Consider the following 2,378-nt stretch of genomic DNA (forward strand, 5'->3'; position numbering starts at 1 on the left):
TATAATCTATGAAGGTATGTGAAATGTGAGAGGGAACTTGGTGTCAGGTTGGGTCATTCTGTTTCCTGGTTAATGGGGGGAAATTGAACAGATTCTTTCTATTCTAAGGTATTTACAAAGAGCTGAATGAGGCATAAATTCTCACACGTGGCCAATCTGTGAACTGACTTCACTTTACTGTATTTATGTTGCAAAGGAGAGTCCTACTGTGGTGGTAGTGGTATGTACGGATGTCCTAATGTCCCCAAATGCCTTTGAGAAATGACAATAAGAAAAGAAAAAAAAAAGAAATGATAAGGTGCCATTGTGCTGTAGGGAAGAAAGATCGCTTTCTGGGCCCTAGAGTGAGATTTTGACTCTCTGAGGTCTTGTGTCCCAAGAAGACCCCAGAGAACAAGCAAATTTACTTTAAGGTGAAACTGATGACCTCTCAAGAAACTCTGGCTCATGCTGTCAAAGATAAGATTTGCCAATTAACTCAGATTTCTCTTTGAAGGTCAGGGAATTGCTGATAATCATATTCCAGGAGAATTGGGCATAGAAAAAGATGTGATTGAAGTTTATCAGGAAAAGACAAGGGGTCACTCAACAGTTTAGATATTCTGGTTGGGGTGGGGTTCCCTTTTCTTTTAATCCTTTTCTATTTTTTTAAACCCTTACCTTCTTGGAATCAATACTATGTATTGGTTCCAAGGCAGAAGAGTGGTAAGGGCTAGGCAATGGGGGTCAAGTGACTTGCCCAGGGTCACACAGCTGGGAAGTGTCTGAGGCCAGATTTGAACCTAGGACCTCCCATCTCTAGACCTGGCTCTCAATCCACTGACAACCCAGCTGCCCCCTAATCCTCTTCTATTTTCAAACAATAGTTCTTTTGTATTATGGTATCTGACAGAACAGAAACTGGCTCCATATCCCTGGGAATCTTACTCTCAGAGTCCAGTATCTTGAATTCTAATGCTCCTTATATTTTGCCATTTGTTTTCATTTTGCAGAACTCTTGTGATTAAGCCTTGGCCTTCTTCCTTAGCATCTTTTTTTTTTAATAACATTATTTTATTTGGTCATTTCTGAGCATTATTCATTGGAGACAAAGATCATTTTCTCTCCCCCTCTCCCCCACCTATCCCATCACCGATGCACAATTCCACTAGGTATCACGTGTCCTTGATTCGAACTCATTTCCATGTTGTTGGTAATTGCATTAGAGTGTTCATTTAGAGTCTCTCCTCAGCCCCTGTAGTCAAGCAGTTGCTTTTCCTCGGTGTTTTTACTTCCACAGTTTGTCCTCTGCTTGTGGATAGTGTTTTTTCTCCTAAATCCCTGCAGATTGTTCAGGGACATTGCATTTAAAAATATGTAAAAATGCAAGCACGGCTCAATTCACTAGGACTGTGCATTGCAGGCTTGATGGTGATAACATCTGCCAGAGTGAATATTCTAAATGATTTTCCTTGAATTCTATTGAATCATGACTTCATTTCTGGATTATAACTTTCAGTGGGTAATGATAGTTTGCTGGGGGACTGAACTGTGGGAAAATAATGTTTCCTCCATTGGAATCTACTTTTTTAATCTAAATCTGATGGCCTGGACCAGAAAAGGAATATCAGGCTACAAATGGAGATGATAGATCAAATTACAGTCCCAACCAATTCTGGAAGTGCTTTCCCAAAGACATAAACCATTTTTAGATTTAAAATCTTGTTAGAGGTTTGCAGAAGTCACTAATTTCTATTAGCAATTAATAAAGGTATTAATGCAGAAATGTATGGAGCAGCCCGTGGCTAACTTTTGAGTTTTATTGTACCTTTTGGCCTGAGATGTGAGCTTTGAATCGACATTGGTTGTACCAACTTCATTAAAATGAACAAAATATTTATATCAAAAATAAGAAAGAAGTGATAATGATGAGGGGAGAAGAAGGAAGTCTCAATAAAATGTTTTTTAAATTTTATTTATTTTTAAATATTTTTCCATGGTTACATGATCCATGTTCTCTTCTTCCCTTCTTCCTTCCCCCCTCCTGGAGCTGACAAACAAATCCACTAGGTAATGCATGTATTATCACTTGATACCTATTTCCATATCATTCATTTTTGTAATGAATTAGAACCTTTTCCATTCTTATCAAAGGCAGTGCTAACCTTCTCTCCTTTCATACAACTCTCAATATAATATTTAGAAAGAAAATTTTAGAAAAGAGGGAAAATGAGAAAAAAGTCATTCTATTCCCCTACACTCCATAATCAAGAAGCTTCCAGATTGCCTAAGAGTAAGCCTGAAATAAGAAATGCAGAAATGTATGTAGCAGCCTACTTCTTTCCTCCCTCCCTCCCTCCCTCCCTCCCTCCCTTCCTCCCTTCCTTCCTTCCTTCCTT

At 38.6% G+C, this 2,378-nt stretch overlaps 1 pseudogene; it reads right to left on the reverse strand.

Annotated features, from left to right (window-relative positions):
- Positions 1-2,108: 2,108 nt before the first annotated feature.
- Positions 2,109-2,166, reverse strand: LOC130455695 (U6atac minor spliceosomal RNA; annotated as a pseudogene).
- Between the last annotated feature and the right edge of the window lie 212 nt (positions 2,167-2,378).

The sequence above is a fragment of the Monodelphis domestica genome, chromosome 7 (genome assembly GCF_027887165.1).
Source record: "Monodelphis domestica isolate mMonDom1 chromosome 7, mMonDom1.pri, whole genome shotgun sequence".
NCBI lineage: Eukaryota > Metazoa > Chordata > Mammalia > Didelphimorphia > Didelphidae > Monodelphis > Monodelphis domestica.